The 8,175-nt window shown below is 48.7% G+C and overlaps 1 protein-coding gene across 1 annotated transcript in view; it reads left to right on the plus strand.

The window, feature by feature from the left end:
• The window catches only part of HIVEP3 (human immunodeficiency virus type I enhancer binding protein 3), a 297,766-nt gene that overhangs the window by 70,653 nt on the left and 218,938 nt on the right, over positions 1-8,175 (plus strand). Inside the window, exon 3 of the mRNA XM_025896340.2 lies at positions 636-721. The gene's annotated coding sequence lies outside the window, so the exon portion shown is untranslated. The remainder of the gene's footprint in view (positions 1-635; positions 722-8,175) is intronic.

Below are 8,175 nucleotides of genomic sequence, written 5' to 3' on the forward strand. Positions count from 1 at the left end.
TCCTGGATGAGGAAGTCTCCGAAGGAAGTTTCCTGTCTTTGCCTCACCTGGATACCCCACGAGCTGAGCAGCTGTTGGTGTTCCAGGGGCATGTTGGGGTATCCTTCCCCAGGGGAGCACTTGGTGTGGCCCCTAGAAAATGTGGTGCAAACCTGCTCTGACCCAGCTGTGTCACCTGAGCACTGATGCCACCAGCTTTTCCTGCTGCTCCTCCCCTTTCTCATCCCCAAAACATGCCAGGAAGGATGGGCAGGAGGGTGTTGTTTTGAGTCCTGCTCAGAATTTCAGCTGTGTTAAGGAATAAACCAGGTTTAGGAGATTTTTCCTTTCTCTTTTCTGATTCCTCTGGGTTTGTGAGGATTGTTTTCCAAGTGCACAAGCTGTAATTGAGTTATTGTCAGGCCTCTTTGCTGTGTGTGGACCAGAGGGGTATCGTGGTATCACGGAGGAAGGTGGAAAGAACCCAAAATCTTAATTCTAATGCTGGAAATATCTTTATTAAAGTCCAGCAAAGATCTTCAAATGCTTTCTGAACAGGCCATCTGTCAGCTGAACAACACACCTGCCTGGGGAGTCACAGGGAGAGCCCAGGGTGGCAGTGAGGACACTGATTTTGATTTATTATTTTTTTTCAGACCTCAAACACCTCCTGGATGTTTTCCAGTCTCTGCCCTGGAGACCCCCCAGCCCCAAGGCCAGAGCACAGGGGGCAGAGGATGAAGTAAGCCTTTGCTTCTTCTACTTCCAAACAAAAGACTCCCAGTATAAAATATATTTTAAAAGGGAAAAGAAGTAGATATGAAGTGTAAACTGAGGTGTCAGTGAGTGAGGGAAGGGAGTAAAGTGAATTGTGTCCTGTGCCAGAAGGTGCCCTGAGTAGCTGTGACCTTCATGGTCATGATCTGACAGGTGATCCTGGTGAATGGGAGTAGGTTGTGAGGATTTGGGTGCCATCTCACCAATCAAATTGATCTTCTTAATGCTCTGGTGAAATTCCAGTTGGAAATTGAAGAGGAATCTTTATTCTTGAGAAACCCTCTGGAAGTTTAGAAACACCCTGAGCAGTAGAAAGTGCTGGGAGCAGATGCTGCTGAGGGAAGGGATGGAACCTTTCCCTTAGGAGCCTTTTTGAGAGGGAGTGGAGTGTGGGAAGAGGGTGGGAGAATCCCAGAATCCCAGACTGGGGCATTGGGTTGTGAGGGACCACAGTGTCCCACCTGGTCCCACCTCCTGCTCCAGCAGGGCCAGCCCAGAGCACCTGGCACAGGGTTGTGTCCAGAGGGGTCTGGAATATCCCCCAGGAGGGACAGTCCACCCCCTCTCTGGTCTCTGTTCCAGTCACAGGGAAGTTCTTCCTCCTGTCCAGGTGGAGCTTCCTGGGCATCAGTTCCTGCCCGTTCCTGCTGTGCCATTGCTGGGCCCCTGAGCAGAGCCTGGGCCCTCCTCTGCCCCCTCCTGCAGCCCCTGAGGGACAGAAACACAGATTTGGCCTCTCCCCAGGGTTCCCCAGCCCTGGCACAGCTCATGGCTCGTGTCTGCCCCGGGGCTGCACCTTCTGTGCTGTTCCCCAGTGGAATGTGATGCCACTCCTGCTCCTTGGCTTTGGGGCCTGAGTGTGAGCAGTGAGGGCCTGGTTCCTGCTGGCTGATAAACGGGACACTCCAGCTGCCAGCAAACCTCACACCAGGTCCTTCCTCTCCTCACCCCCTCTGGGATGCCCACCTTGCACCTTGGAGAGGGCTGGGAAAAATGACGGAGTGTTTAGGGCAAAAAGATGCTTTCAAGTAAATGATACTCTGAAGATGAAGGCCTTTGGATTCTTGGCCATGTAATAAATCTTTTTGAGGCAGGTCTTGTGGCAAGCATTTAATAGAATCATAGACTCACAGAATCATGGGATCATAGAATTATGGACTCATAGAATCATGGAATTATGGACTCATAGAATCATGGAATCATGGAATGATGGACACAGAATCATGGAATTATGGACTCATAGAATCATGGAATTATGGAATCTCAAAGAATCATGGAATTATGGACTCACAGAATCACAGATTCATAGACTCATAGAATAATTGATTGGCCTGGCTTGGAAGGGACCCTAAATTTCTTAACTTTCTCTGCAAGATTCTTCTTTGTCACTGCTAACAGGGCAAGGTGGAGTCTCCTCCACTGGAGGTGCAAAGTCTGATGTCATTTGTGTGTCACATCTTCCTCTGTGAGTGCTGCTCCTCCTCCACCACTCCCCTGGCGTGCCCTGGGCTGGGGTTTGGGGCAGCTGGAACATCTCCAAGATTTCTTCCTGCCTGTTAAAATTTGGAGGTGCAGCTGCCTCTGCTGTGAGTTTGGGAGAAGTTTCTTTGGAGTTTTATTTGCCCAGTGGTGGCTTTTTAACTCTTCATCTTTCTGGGAGCTGGGGAGTTCCTTGGCCACTGTTGTGCCAGAGGATGGATTCAAGTGGTTGGCACCATCCTGCCCTTCCCCCTTCATCCCTGGGAATTCCCCCAGGGATATGGGGGGATTTTCCCTCCTTTCTGTCCATCCTGCCCTGGTGCTCACTAAACAGGTGAAGTCTCTTTGGTGTGCCCAGAGTTAACCCTGGCACTGGCAGAACGTCACCTGTGATTTTGCCCTCCTGCCAGTGGCCTGTGGGGAAGTTGCTGCCTGGAATTAGGGATTTTAGTGTGATAAATGTCATGATTATCATCTTTTGAGAAAAGGAATATCCCAACTTTCTGTGTATAAATACATTTTTCTTGTCCATGCACATCCTCTTTAACAACCCCCAAGAGGTGCTGTTTTGCTCTCTAATAATCCCAGGGTGGGAGCTCTCCCTGCTCCCCCTCACTGCTCCCTAATTACAGTGGTTTTTACTCTCCAACACTTTAGAACTGTCAGCTTTCATAGCAAGGCTCTTCCTCTTCAGATATGAATTTATTTCTCCCTCCCAGCATCACCCCTTTGCCACTGGGCTGGCCAGGGTTGAGCAAAAACTGCTTTCAAGTCCTGGGATGTTCTGAATATGCTGAACTGCTGTCAAGCCTTTTTATTTATTTATTTATTTATTTGTTTAACTTAATCTCATTCTGTATCACAATGTGATTTTCTTTTATGACATAATTGACACGAAGCATGTCCTGCAAAAGGAGTTGGATGCCTCAGTTCTGAAGTTCAGTGTTTCTGTGCTTTTGCTGCCTTGTTTCAGGCTCTCTCAGTGCTGTGGTTTAGCAAAGATTTGGGGTGTTTTGCTGGGTTTTTTAGGACTGAGCTTCTGGGAGCAAAGTTATTAAACAAATTGCAGGGGGCCCTGTGGAAAATGTGCTGTTTGGTGAGAGCAGGAGATTTACAAGTGTTTCTTCAGCACCTTAAAAATATATTTACAGAGCAGTAGAAATGTGGATTGGCTTCAAGTTGGATTCTCAGCTCTCCCAGCTCTTCATAAAGTGGGGTGAACTGTTAATAAATGAACAAGCAAATCAGGAAACAAAAAGCATGTAAAGATAGGCTCCTTATCAATCTGAATTTTAAAGGCAATCTCCCACTTTAAGCCTGTCCCCTGAGTTGGTACCTGAGTTCTGCAGCCCTGGAATTACTCAGCAGATAAAGGAATTATCCCAGTTTTCCCAGAAGGGCTCTGCCAGCAGCAGCAGCATCTGCAGGGATGTTTAATGCCCTGAAGGCAGAAGCAAAGGTCCCTCTTGGTCTGTTCCAGGGGTGATGGATGTGCAGGGAAAAGCAGGGCTGGGGCTGGTTTTCCTCCTGTGGGGAATTCCTCATTAAAACAGGGGGAATTTGGGAAGGGGATGAGCCACAGGTATAAAACACTAACTTGGGTCAGGGTAAAGAGAACAAACCTGCTGCAGTCCCACACTGCAAACAGGGAATGGGAAGGTGTTAAATCCCAGAAATAACATCAAATCCTGGGATTATGGGGTTGGGTCCCACTGCAAGTGTGTGCAAGGAAACCCTTGCACAGGGTGGAGCAGCTCTGCTGAACTCCCCCCTCTGAGCAGTGTTTGTCCTGAACTCGTGCTTTGTGTCATCATTTTTGGTGGGATTCAGTCTAAAATCTTGCCTGGCATTTCTGTCACTGGCCTGTGATCCTTGGTCCTTCTTCATCTCCAGCTTTGACTTTATTTGCCATGGATCCCCACTGCTTTGTTTTGTCCTCCTACTGTATCTCTACACTCTGCAACCTGGGGGAAAATTGTCTTATGGGGGTATTTATTTTCATCACAAAAGTGGGTAAAAGAAAACAGCAAATAATCCAGTTGTACCAAGGTAAAATGAACTCTCCACTGTAAATTCCTTAGAGGAATTCCAGCTGCTTTATTCAATAAATCAGGTTTTCAAGTGCTTAAAACTTGAAAAGTTTTAAGTGTGTGAGGTCACTGACTGGAGCTTTGGCTGTTTTGAGGTGAGTTTAGCTGTCAGGTCATCCAGTGCTCCTGCAAAGACAGGGGCAGCAGAATTTGGGGTTACTTGTGGCATTTTTGATGGAGTGGTCACAGGACAGAGGAATCCTGAGAGCCATTTTCCTTGAACATGTACCATGAATTCCTTCCTTCCCATTTTGGGAAAGGTCTTCCCTCTAAAACTGTGCAGTTAGTGTGTTATCAAAGTATCACAGAAGCATCCAGTGGTTTGGGTTGGAAGGGACCTTAAAGCTCATCTCATTCCACCCCCTGCCATGGGCAGGGACACCTCCCACTAGAACAGGTTGCTCCAACCTGGCCTTGGACACTCCCAGGGATTCCAGGGGCAGCCACAGCTTCTCTGGGCAACCTGGGCCAGGGCCTCCCCAACCTCAATTCCCTCCCAATATCCCACCTAACCCTGCCCTCTGGCAGTGGGAAGCCATTCCCTGTGTCCTGTCCCTCCATCCCTTGTCCCCAGTCCCTCTCCAGCTCTCCTGGAGCCCCTTTAGGCCCTGCCAGGGGCTCTCAGCTCTCCCTGGAGCCTTCTCTTCTCCAGGGGAACCCCCCCAGCTCTCTCTGGCTCCAGAGCAGAGGGGCTCCTCTCCAGACAGGTCACCCTGCAGAGTGGAACCCTCCCTCCTTTCCTCCCTCCTTTTAGCTTTCCTTCCTTCTTTCCATCCCTCCCTTCCCTCTGCTGCAGGTGGATCCAGCAAAGCCCCTGCCCAGCTCCCAGCCCTGGTTATAAAAGTGTTAATGGCAGAGGAGGGAGACTTTTTTTCCCCTCTCCCCCCACTGCAGCTTTTAAGTTTGGGGAGCATGTGCCTTGATTTTAATATAAAGTAGCCATTGATGGGCCATGCCCTGAATAAAAGGGGCTTTTCTTTCTTGCCTGGCACCGAGGCTTTGATTGTACAGAGAGTTTTGTGGCAGTGCAGTTGTGAATGCATTTGTGTGTGTGTGTGTGTGTGTGTGTGTGGGGAGGGGGTGTAGAAATAGGCAGCAGCAGCACAGATTAATTTAGAAACCAGCAGATTTTGCTCTGTCCATCCTCTTTCTGCCCCCTCTGATTATTGGCCAACCTTCTGCTTTGGATTTTCACTCTGAGGTGTCTTCAGTCACACAGAGCTGACAGGACACACCCGTGCACAGAGATGTGAGAGGGATAAATTCTTCCCTGCTGCCCTATGCAAATCACCCCAAACCCTCTCACACGTCCCTGAAAGCTGCATTGTTTCACAGTTTTGCTCAGGAATGCCATGTAATTCCAGTGGTTTGTGCCACTGCTTGCCTTTAATAAAAGTAATAACAATAATTGTGCTTTTCACCCATTGCTCTCCAAGTGGAGCACAAAGTATGGGGGAATATAAACTTCTCTGAGGAAGGAGCAGAGACCCAGGATGAGGGAACCTTGTGTAAGGGTAAGGGAATCCTGTGTAGTTCCAGGGTGAGGGAATCTTGTGTAGTTCCAGGATGAGGGACTCTCTTTTATCTCCAGGATGAGGGAATCTTGTGTAGCTCCAGGATGAGGGAATCTCTTGTAGTTCCAGGGTGAGGGAATCTTGTGGAGCTCCAGGGTGAGGGAATCTTGTGTAGTTCCAGGATGAGGGAATCTCTTGTAGCTCCAGGGTGAGAAACTTGTGTAGCTCCAGGGTGAGGGAACCTTGTGTAGCTCCAGGATGAAGGAACATTGCACAGCTCCAGGTGGAGGGAACCTCTTGTAGTTCCAGGATAAAGGAACCTCCTGTAGCTCCAGGGGGAGGGAACCTCCATGGGCAGGAGCTGCCCTACCTGGGGAGATTCCCTCCCCTGACTCTGCAGCCAAGAGCTATTTCTTATTAAAGAAAAAGAATAAATATTAATAAATATATATATAAAACCAATTTAGCTGGAGTCAGTGACTCTGAGCCTTGCCTGGGAACTCCCACATTCCTGCTTCCTCCCTCCAGGGACATCCCTTCTGGTGACAGTCACCTGAGGGCTCACCTCCAGCAACCAGCTGCTGGGGAGGCAACACTCTATAAAACATGTGAATAACATTTTGGGGGAAAAAGAGATCCTTTCAGGGAAAGAAGGGGAGGATCCTTTGGGCATCACTTCCCTCTCCTTGGACTTGCCCCCCCACCATCCCTGCCGTGGCTCAATGGGATCCAGCCCCCATTCCTGCTCCTTGCAGGCACCTTGTCTGACATGCAGGTGTTTGCCATCAGTAACTGTGCATCTTCCTGCCTCTCTGCCTTCCCTGGGGGAAAAATCTTAAGGCTTAATGGAAGCTTTGCAGCCGAGGGGTAAATGGGTTTAATTGGGACACTTATTTTAGCAGCAATAATGTGGTTGGCTGGGTTATGCTACAGCATTTCTTTTTTCTAACAATGCCAGCAAATTTTGGTGACAATTTTGCAGCTCAGTAATGTTAACATGTTGTATTTCAACTCAGTGTGGAGAAATGTGTGTTAAATGCTGAGTCCCTGCTTCATTCATTTATTCCATGAAAATCCCTGCACCTGCTGAGTGCTTCCTGAGGGTTTCAAAGTGTAAGAAAGCCAGGAGTGGCTGCAGAGACTTTCCTGGTCTCCTCAGGGCTCTGGGGGTGTCACCTGCAATGTCAGTGCATGGCCTGGCAGTTTAAACCATGGAATTGGGAATTCAAATCCAACCTTTGGTGCAACACTCCTGCAAATCCCCTTTCCATCCCACCAGGGGATGGCACATCCCAGTGTGTGTCTGCAAACAGAGAGACCAGGTGCTTGTGCAAGCAAAAATGCAACTTTTAAATCCATCTTGGGGTATATGAGTGACCCGGGGGGGGGTAGGAATTCTCTCCAGGGCAGCATTCCCTGAGGCTGTCAGGGAAATACTTGATGCCTTGGTGCCCATTACACCCTCTTTCTGGCTAAATGGGGGGAAAAAAAGCTTATTCAAGCCAAAAATATTTCTATATTCCTCACAGCAGCTCTCTGGACTGTGTGAGGATTTGTAGAAGGGACAGCATTCGACTTCAATGGCTTCAGAAAATAAGTGTGGCTTTAAACCAGCTGATGGTTCTGCAGTGTTTCTTAGACCCCCAAATAACTTTCACCCATTCTCTGGGCTGTCCTGAGAGGTTTCTCAACGTGATCTGTGGTGCTGTTATATCCCAATACAGGAGCAAAATGCTCAGGGAAAGTTAAAATTAAATAACAACCAGTAATGCAACAGAGCTCAGTCAAAATAGTGGGAAAGCTGGTGACAGGCCTCTAATAACCAAACTGAGATAGTAACAGAACGTGCCTGTTTTATTTTCACAAGAAAATAGGGTATTTTTTGAGAAGTTTGCTGGCTGGAGGCCTGGCTGGAAGGATCCATAATTGTGGGTTAACTGGCTGGTAAACAGCCCCTTGTGCAGCTCGGCTGTAATTGAGGGTGTGGGGTCAGGCTGTTTAATTGCCGTCTGCGGGCTGGGAATAGAAACCTCTCAGTGCCTCTGCAGCTCATTAGGGAAACAAATTCCCAGCCACCGAGCTGGGGGAGTGCCGGGGGAGGGCTGGGGTTAGGGATGTGCAGGGCCAGGGGAGCAGCATCAGCCCCTCTCTGCTCCCCCAGGGACAAGGGATGGAATTAAACACCCAGAGGAAACACTGGGAGAGCCAGTTGTGCTCCTGCTCTGAAAGATGGAGTTGGAATTACAAAATCCCAGTTTATATTATCTGTCCTCAGTAGTTCTCTGAGCTTGGAGCCCACTCTGCACCTTAATATGTGGGCAGAGGGAACCAGCAGC

Source organism: Manacus vitellinus, unplaced genomic scaffold (genome assembly GCF_001715985.3).
Source record: "Manacus vitellinus isolate BGI_N305 unplaced genomic scaffold, ASM171598v3 scaffold_75_pilon, whole genome shotgun sequence".
Lineage (NCBI taxonomy): Eukaryota > Metazoa > Chordata > Aves > Passeriformes > Pipridae > Manacus > Manacus vitellinus.